This window comes from Panthera leo, chromosome C2, assembly GCF_018350215.1.
Source record: "Panthera leo isolate Ple1 chromosome C2, P.leo_Ple1_pat1.1, whole genome shotgun sequence".
Taxonomy (NCBI): Eukaryota; Metazoa; Chordata; class Mammalia; order Carnivora; family Felidae; genus Panthera; species Panthera leo.
In genome coordinates, this window is record NC_056687.1 from 21381141 (window position 1) to 21390546 (window position 9406).

At 34.0% G+C, this 9406-nt stretch overlaps 1 non-coding gene across 1 annotated transcript; it reads right to left on the minus strand.

The window, feature by feature from the left end:
* Nucleotides 1-5420: 5420 nt before the first annotated feature.
* LOC122198955 lies at nt 5421-5527 on the minus strand. Its single transcript, XR_006193243.1, has one exon. It is a non-coding gene; the product is annotated as a U6 spliceosomal RNA (small nuclear RNA).
* Nucleotides 5528-9406: the final 3879 nt, after the last annotated feature.

Here is a 9406-nt window from a genome sequence, read left to right on the forward strand (position 1 = left end):
TACTGGACTTCTAAGAAGGAAACCAGGTAAACGTGGTGGCCTAGAGGTTAAATGAAATTTTTAAGTTCCATGGAAGAACGAGCGATCCACTATGTCAAAGAGGTTAAGTAAGGTAAGGGCTAAAAAGCAACAATGGTGGTCATTGATACACCCTATCTGCCTTCCTTGACTATTGGAATAACCTCATAGCTGGCTAGTCTGTCTGCTTCCACTCTCATTCTCCCATATCTATTCTCAAAACAGCAGCCAGCATGATACTAGTAATATAAGTCTGACCATGTTGAAAATTCTCCATTTCTTTCTATCTTAATCAGTGCTAGCAAAGAGTCTTAATAAGGCTGACATTGCCCCATACTGTTTGGACTCATACTACTTGTATGATCTCATCTCCCACTCTCCACTTGACTCATCCCTCTGAAGCTCTTCCTGCAACACCTGGACAAGACCCCACCTCATGAGGCATTTTGAGCGTTTTCCCCTTGCGCCAGACATTCTCTTTCCAGATGATCATGTGGCTCAGTCCACCATTTTCTTCCAGTCTTTGATCACGTCAGCTTCTCAGAAAATTTTCACTTATAATTATTATTTAAAATTGCAAATACTTGGGGCGACTGGGTGGCTCAGTTGGTTGAACATCTGACTCTTGGGTTCGGCTCAGGTTATGATCTCGTGGTTTCATAGGTTCAAGCCCCACATCAGGCTCTGCACTGACAGCACCGAGCCTGTTTGAGATTCTCTCTCTGCCCCTCCTCCACTGGAGCTGTCTCTGTCTCTCTCAAAATGAATAAATAAATAAACTCAAAAAAAAATTGCAAATACTCTTCTACTTTGCTACTTAGTCCATTTGCCCTTTTTTATTTATCATAATAGCACTTGGCACCTTCTGCCATATTAATTATTTTTAATGTCTGTCTATATCCATTAAAAATTAGTTTCATATCAGCAATGCTTTTTTTCTGCATATCAAAAATGGAACATGCTGGGCAAATATTAGGCACCCAGTAAATATCTGGGTTGAATAAATCTGTTTTATTTGTTGTATAAATCTGTTGAATAAATTAATAAAATTTATTAATCTGTTGAATAAATTAATAAAATAATGAGTTATTTTTTTCTACTGTAAACATGCACAATCAACAAATAGTGTAATTATAACGAGAAGAGTAGGGCAATTGGCTTGGGAAATAATGTAAGTTACCATTAACAGTTCTGCACCCATTTATTTGAATCACAAGTCATTACATCAAGATATTTCATGATTTTCCGCAGAAAAATAACACAAAACAAAACATTTTTTTGTACATTCAAAAAGCTGTACTTATTTAATGTATGCAACTTGATTAGTTTGGAGAGAAAGATTCACTCATAAAATTCACCATAATTGATGCCATAAACACATTCATCACCTTTAAACATTTCCTTTCACTCTCTTTATTGTTTTTCTTTTATGATAAGAACACACCAGAAAATCTACTTTCTTAGCAAATTATAAGTGTATAATACAATATTGTTAATTATAGTCACTATGTCATATGGTAGATCTCTAGGACTTATTCATCTTGCCTGGCTAAAACTTTGCACCTTTTGACACACCTCCATATTTCCCCTTGTCTCCAATCCTTAGTAACTACCTTTCTACCCTCTGCTCGTGTAACTTTGACTGTTTCAGATACTTTGTGTAACTGGGATCATATAGTTATTCGTTTAGGTCAATATGGCTTATTTATTTTGCATAATATCCCCTGGCCCTGTTGTCGTGTCATCTATGTTGTTGCAAATGGCTGTATACCACGGATACATATGTAGGTTGTTTCCCCATCTTGGCCATTGTGATCGTGACTACTGCTGCAGTGAACGTGATTGTTCAGATCTCTCTTTAAGATTCTGATTTCAATTCTTTTAGATATATACCAAAAAGGAGAATTACTGGACTCTATGGTAGTTTTATTTTTAATTTTTTGAGGAACTTTCATACCATTTTCCATGAACGCATGGTGTTTGTATTCAAAAAATGATTTTCTAGGTATAAGTATAGTGATATATAGAAGAAAAAAATCTAGACCAATTCACAAGTGTGTGTTTCATAATATTTATTTTTCATAATTTTATTTAAATGTTTTACTTGATTTTTTACTCACTAAAGTAACACATGCTCATGGTAGCCTGCAAGTATTTTTACACTTCTGTAACTCAAAATAATTTTTATGGCTTTATTTTTTTAGAGCAGTTTTTGGTTGACATTAAAATTGAGAGGAAAATACAGAGATTTCCCATGTGCTCCCTGCCTCCACACGTACATAGCCTTCCACATTATCATATCACTCACCAGGCAAAATACATTTTTTACCAAGGATAAATCCTACATTGATGCATCATAATCACCCAAAGTCTGTAGTTTATCTTAGCGTTCATTTTTGGTGTTGTGCATTCTGTGGGTTTGGACAAATGTATAATGACATATATCCATCATTATAATATTGTAAAGAGCATTTTCACCTAAAAATCTGTGATCTGCCAATTCATCTCTCCTCTCTTCCACCCCTAACAACCACCAATATTTTTATAATCTTCACAGCTTTACCTCTATCAGGATGTCAAATAGTTGAAATCGTACAATATGTAGTCTTCTTTCACTTAGTGTTATAAATTTAAGATTTCTCCATATCTTTTCATGGCTTCATGGCTTATTTCTCTTTAGCACTGACATTCCATTGTTTGGAATTTATTATTTATCCAATTCCTTGCTGAAGGCCTTCTTGGTCCCTTCTAAGTTTTAGCAATCATGAATAAAGCTGCTATAAACATCCACGTGCAGATTTTTGGGTGTACATAAATTTCCAGTTTTTTGGGTAAACACCAAGAAGTGCATTTGCTGGATTATAGGGTAAAAGCATGTTTAGTTTTGCAAGAAAGCACAAAACTGTCTTCCAAAAAAGGCTGTATCATTTTGCATTCCCAGCAGCAATAGATTAGTTTCTTCTGCTTCACATCCTCACAAGTACATGGTGTTGTCAGTATTCTGGATCTGGGCCACTCTAATAGGTGAGCAGTGGTATCTTACTTTGTGTTGATTTGCATTTGCCTGTGACATATGAATTAGGGCATCTTTTCATGTATTTACTTGCCTTTTATAACTTCTTATTTAATGAATTTGTTTTCTCAATTCCAGTGTAATTAATATACAGTGTAATATTAGTTTCACATGTACAATATAGTGATTCAACAATTCTATACATTACTCAGTGCTCGTCATGAAAAGTGTATTCGTAATCTCCTTCATCTATTTCAAGCAAATGTTCACCCATCTCCCCTCTGGTAACCATCTATTTATTCTATAGTTAAGTGTCATTTGTTTGTCTCTTTTTTCTTTGTTTTGATTCTTCCACATATGAGTGAAGTCATATGGTATTTGTCTTTCTCTAACTGAAATATTCATTTAACATTATACCTTCTAGATCCAACCATGTTGTGTCAAATGACAAGGTTTCATTCTTTTTTTACGATTGAGTAATATTCCACTGTATATATGTATCATTCTTCTTTATCCATTCATCTATTGAAGAACACTTGGGTTACTTCCATAATTTATCTTTTGTAAATAATGCTGTTATAAACATAGGGTTGTATGTACCTTTTTGTTTTAGCGTTTTCATATTATTTGGGTAAATGCCCAGTATGGCAATTACTGGGTCATATGATAATTCTATTTTTAATTTTTTGAGAAGCCTCCATACTGTTTTCCATAGTGGCTGTACCAGTGTGCATTCCTACTAATATTGCACCAGGGTTCCTTTTTCTCAATATCCTCATAACATGTTTCCTCTATTTTTGATTTTAGCTATTCTGACATGTGGGAGGTGATATCTCATTGTGGTTTTGACTTGAATCTCCCTGATGGTGAGTGATAGTGAGCATCTTTTGATGTGTCCGTTGCCTATCTGTATGTCTATTCTGAAGAATATCTCTTCCTGTCTTTTGCCCAATCCAAATTGGATTGTTTTGCTTTTTAATTTAAAGTTTATTTATTTATTTTGAGACAGAGAGAGAGAGTGTGTGTGCATGGGTGGTGGAGGGGCAGAGAGAAAGGGAGAAAGGGAATCCCAGGCAGGGTCTGGGCTGTCAGCACAGAGCCCAATGGAGGGCTCAATCTCATGAATCATGAGATCGTGATCTGAGCTGAAATCAAGAGTCAGATGCTTAACCAACCGAGCCACCCATTATTGGATTATTTGTTTTTTTGGTGTTGAGTTGTCTACGTTCCTTATATATTTTGGATACTTTACCAGATGTGTCATCTGCAAATATCTTTTCCAATTCAGTATGTTGTCTTTTAGTTTTGTTGATTGTTTCCTTTGCTGTTCAGGAGATTTTTATTTTTACATAGTCCCAATAGTTTATTTTTGCTTTTGTTTAACTTGCTTTAGGAGACATATCTAGAAAACACTGCTATGGCTGATGTCAGAGAAATCACTGCCTATTCTCTCTTCTAGGATTTTTATGGTTTATGGTCTCAAATTTAGGTCCTTAATCCATTTTGGGTTTATTTTTGTGTATATGTAAGAAAGTGGTCCACTTTCATTCTTTTGCATGTACCTATCCAGTTTTCCCAATGCCATTTGATGAAGAGACTATCTTTTCATAATATTCATTCCATTGCATAATATTTCCTGCTTTGTCAAAGATTAATTGACCATATAATCATGGGTTTATTTCTGGACTTTCTATTCTGAGCTTTCTATTCTGTTTTTTTTGTTTGTTTGTTTGTTTGTTTGTTTGTTTGTTTGTTTTGTGCTAGTACCATACTGTTTTGATTACTACAGTTTGTAGAGTATCTTGAAAACTGGAATTGTGATACCTCCGGTTTTATTCTTCTTTTTAATGATTGCTTTGGCTATTCAGGGTCTTTTGCAGTTTAATACAAAGTTTAGGATTATTTTTTCTAGCTCTGTGAAAAATACTGTTGGTATTCTTATAGGGATTGCATTAAATGTGTAGATTGCTTTGGGTAGTATTGGCATTTTAATGATATTTGTTCTTCTAACCCATGAGAATTTCTATTTATTTGTATCATCTTCAATTTCTTTCATCAGTGTTTTATAATTTTCAGGGTAGAAGTCTTACGCTACGTTGGTTACATTTATTCCTAGGTATTTTATTGTTTTGGGTGCACCTGTAAATGGGATTTACTTCTTAATTTGTCTTTCTGCTATTTCATTACTGATGTATAGAAATGCAATATATTTCTGTATGTTGATTTTGTATGGTGACTTTACTGAATTCATATATCAGTTCTAGCATTTTTTTTAAATGTGCAAAAAATATTTATTTTTTCCACATATAAAGTCCATGTCCACACGATCTCTGTATTAAAAGCTGACTTCTATTTTAACATGATTATAGATATTGTCATCATACATGCAAAAAATATGGAATGCTTCACGAATTTGCGTGTCATCCTTGCACAGGGGCCACGCTAATCTCCTCTGTATCGTTCCAATTTTAGTATATGTGCTGCCGAAGCGAGCACTCTAGCATTTTTTTTGATGGAGTCTTTCAGGTTTTCTATATAGAATATCATGTCATCTGAAAATAGTGAAAGTTTCACTTCCTACTGATTTGAATGCCTTTTATTTCTTTTTATCATCTGATTGCTGTGGCTAGGACTTTTAATACTATGTTCAATAAAATTGGTGAGAGGAGATGTTCTCATCTTGTTCCTGATCGTTAGGGGAAAACTTTCAGTTTATCACCATTGAGTATGATGTTAGCTGTGGGATTTTCATACATGGCCTATATTATGTGGAGGCATGGTCCCTCTAAATCTACTTTCTTGACATATCATATCATATCATCCTATCATATCATATCATATCATATCATATCATGAATGCTGCACTTTGTCACATGGTTTTTCTGCATCTATTGAAATGATCATATTTTGTATCATTTTTCTTGTTGATGTGTTGTATCACACCGATTGATTTGCAAATATTGAATCACACTTGCATCCCAGAAATAAATCTCAGTTGATTGCGATGAATGCTTTTTTAATGTATGTTGGATTCTGCTTGCTAATATGTTGAGGATTTTTGCATCTATGTTCATCAGAGACATTGGCCTATAGTTCTCCTTTTTTGTGGTGTTTTTATCTGGTTTTGGTATCAGGGTAATGCTAGCCTCATGTATTTGGAAGTTTTTCTTCTTCTGTTTTTGGAATAGTTTGAGAAAAATAGATATTAACTCTTCTTTAAATTTCTGGTTGTGTTCATCAAATACAGATGGATCTGAAGCCATCTGGTCCTGGATTTTAGTTTGCTGGGAGTTTTTTGATTATTAATTCAATTTCATTGTTGATAATCAGTTTGCTAAATTTTTTTATTATTGTCCTGATTCAGTTTTGAGAGGTTACATGTGTCTAGGATTTTATCCATTTGTCCCAGCTTGCCCAATTTGTTGGCATATCATTTTTCTTAATATTCTCTTCTAATCCTATGATTTCTGAGGTGTCAATTCTATTTCTCCTCTTCCATTTCTGATTTTGTTTATTTGAGTTTCTCTGTGTTTGTCTCTCTCCTTTTTTTTTTTTTTCTTTAATAACTCTGGCAATAGGTTTATCAGTTTTGTTGATCTTTTCAAAGAACTAGCTCCTGGTTTCATTGATCTGTTCAATTGGTTTTCTTAGTTTCTATTTCATTTACTTGTGCTCTAATCTTTATTTCCTTTCTTTCATTGGTTTGGATTTTGTTTATTGTTCTTTTCATAGCTCCTTTAGGCCTAAGATCAGTTATTTATTTCAGATTTTTTGCTTCTTGAGGTAGATATGTATTGCTATAAACTTTCCACTTAGAACAGCTTTTGCTACATCCCAAAGATTTTGAACTATTGTGTTTCATTTTCTTTTGTCTCCATGTATTTTTAAATTTCCTTTTTGATTTCATGGTTGCCCTTTCATTGGTTAGTACCATGTTATTTATGTATTTGTGTGCTTTCCAAATTTCTGTCTTGTGGTTGGTTTCTAGTTTCATAGCATTGTGGTTGGAAAAGGTGCATGGTATGACTTCAATATTTTTGAATTTCTTGAGATTTCTTTTGTGGCCTAACATACAATCTATTTTGGAGAATGTCCATGTACTCTTGAAAAGAATGTATATTCTGTTGTGTTAGGATGGAATGTTCTGGATAAATCTGGTAGCTCCATCTGCTCCAATGAGTCATTCAAAGCCACAGTTTCCTTGTTGATTTTCTATTTGACTAATCTATCCAATAGTGTAAGTGGTGTTAACACCCCTATTACTTAATTATTAATTAACTACTTATTAATTGATAGTATTACTATCCATTGGTTCCTTTATGTTTATTAATAGGTGCTTTATGTATTTGGATGCTCCCATTTGTGGTGCAAAAATATTTATAATTGTTACATATTCATGCTGGATTGTTTCCTTTCGGAGTAGGTATCATCTTTGTCTCTTGTTATACTCTTTGTTTTAAAGTATATTTTTTCAATGTAAGTATTGCTGCTCTAGTTTTCTTTTCACTCCCATTTGTAGGATTCATGTTTATCCATCCCTTCACTTTCAATCTGCATACATCTTTAGGTCTGAAATGAATGTCTTATAGGCAACTTGTAGAATAATCTTAATTTTTATCCATTCATCACCTGATGTCTTTTAATAGGAGCATTTAATCCATTTATATTCAAATAATTATTTATAAATATGGACTTGTCATTTTCTTATTTGTTTCAAAGTTGTTTTTGTAGTTCTCTCTCTTATTTTTTTCCCTTTTTCTTTTCTCTCACAGTTTACTGGCTTTCTTTAGTGGCATACTTTGATTCCCTTCTCCCTCCTTTTTGCATATCTATTATTGGATTCTTGATTTGTGGGTACCATCAGGTTTATATATAACTTCTCATGCATATAATAGTCTATATTAAGTGGGTGGTTGCGTAAGTTTGAGCCCATTCTAAAAATGCTAAATTTTTACTCCTCTCCTTCCACACCCAGGTTTTAGGTATATAGTGTCATACTGTATATCCTTTTATTTTGTGAATCTTTGACTGATTTTTATAGGTATGCTTAATTTTACTGCTTTTGTGCTTCCTACCTTTCTTACACCTGTTTATTGTCTTTCATTTCCATTTAAAGAATCCTATTTAACATTTCTTATAAGTCTGGTTGAGTTGTACTTTAACTTTTGTTATCTATGAAACTCTATCTCTCCTTCAATTCTGAATGATATAGCTTTGTTGGATAGAGTATTATTGGTTGCTGCTTTTTTTTTTCTTTCAGCACTTTGACTATATCCTGTCCCTCCCTTTGGGCCTACAAAATGTCTGCTGAAAAATCACCTCATAGCTTTATGGGGTTTCATTTGTGTGTAACTATTTTCTTTCCTCTTGCTGCTTTTAAAATTATCTCTTTATCACTATTTTTTGCTATTTTAGTAACTATGTATCCTGGTGTGAACATCCTTGAGCTGATTTTGTCGGCAGCTTTCTTTGCCTCGTAGATGTGGATCTCTGTTTGCTTCCCTACATTAGGGAAATTTTCAGCTATTATTTCTTCAAATATGTTTCTTCACCCTTTTCTCTCTCTTCTCCTGGGATCCTTATAATATGAACATTGTTACACTTGATGGCGTCACTGGATTCCCTTAATCTGTTTTCATTTTTTTTATTAATCTTTTTACTTCTCCTGTTACACTTGATTGCTTCCCATTACTTTATCCTCCAGATCACTGATCCATTTTTCTGCTTCTTCTAGTCTATTCTTACTCTCTCTAGTATATTTTTAATTTTAGCTATTGAGTTCTTCATCTCTGATTGGTTCTTTTATATGTGTTCTATCACTTTGCTTCCCATTACTTTATCCTCCAGATCACTGATCCATTCTTCTGCTTCTTCTAGTCTATTCTTACTCTCTCTAGTATATTTTTAATTTTAGTTATTGAGTTCTTCATCTCTGATTGGTTCTTTTATAGGTGTTCTATCACTTTTGAGGGTCTCACTGAAGTCCTCCACTTTTTTCTTAATTCCAGTGAGTCTCTTTATGACCATTCCTTTAGACCATTCCTTCTCTATTAGGCATGACTTATCCCTGTTTCATGTATCTCTTTTGCTGTGATTTTGCCATATTCTTTAATTTGGGGTATATTCCTCTGTTCCTCTGTCTCCTCATTTTGCCTAACTCTATGCCTGTTTTTATAACTTAGGAAAGTCAGATATGTCTCCTGATCTTGCAGGTAGTGGACTTATGAAGAAGAGGTCCTTTGGTGCCCTGTAGTGCAATATATCATGTTCACCAGAACCTGGCCCTTCAGGGGTGTCTCCTATGTGTGTTGCATGCACCCTACAGTTGGGCCTGAGCTACTTTTGCCTTCAGTCCAGTTATATGCAATGGCTCTC